Genomic DNA, 937 nt, shown 5'->3' with positions numbered 1-937 from the left:
ACCTGCACCCCCAATGAGTGTAGAAAATGTGCAAGAGCTCCGAACTTTCGGAGAAGAGATTTTAGAAAGTAGTGAGAGAATGAGGCAGGTTGGAGAGCAACTCATCTGGAAGTACGACGAGCGCAATATGGAGTTCTGGATGAACCCATATCAGTGAAGGTAATGGTGGAGGTAGTAGTAATAATAATAATATAATATATAATATGTGTGTATGAAAAAAAATCTAGATAATAACTACGGATGCCTACTAGTAGTGTAATTTCAATTTTAGTTGTATTGTACTTTTAAATTTCAGTATCGGTTTGTATTTGATGCATAATATATATAAGAAAGAGTAAGTCGCAATGCTCGACGTTTTTTATCAACTTGCGTGTTGTGTGATTGGTTATATTAAATATTATCTTGTGATATTAATACGTGGTAAATGTTTAAATTCAGATGGATAACGAAGTGAACCAGGAAAACCAGAATAATAATAACCAGAACGACAATAACCCGAATAATGATAATCCGAACAACAATAACAATGGAAATCAAGTGGATAATAGTGCCATTCAACACATAGTGGCACAAGGAATCATAGATGCAATGCCATTTATTATTCAAACTGTTAAGGAAGCTGATAATAAAAGTAACAAGGGCAGTAAGCGACCATCTGAACCAGATCACAGCGTAAACAATGGACCCGTACTTCAAGTGCCCATTCCCAAAAGAAGAAGAACCATGTCTTATGGTTGTTCTTACAAGGAATTCTGGTCCTGCAAACCAAAAGAATTCTCTGGCAATGAAGGTCCCATTGCAACTCTACGATGGACAGAAAAGACTGAGGTTGTCTTAAAAATAAGCAAGTGTGCAGAAGAAGATAAGATAATGTTTGCTTCCAATCTGTTTAAGAACTCAGCCTTAGAATGGTGGAACACTATCCTCTAGTCTAGAG

The sequence above is a fragment of the Helianthus annuus genome, chromosome 9, assembly GCF_002127325.2.
Source record: "Helianthus annuus cultivar XRQ/B chromosome 9, HanXRQr2.0-SUNRISE, whole genome shotgun sequence".
NCBI classification, from domain to species: domain Eukaryota; kingdom Viridiplantae; phylum Streptophyta; class Magnoliopsida; order Asterales; family Asteraceae; genus Helianthus; species Helianthus annuus.
This window is presented reverse-complemented; position numbering follows the sequence as displayed.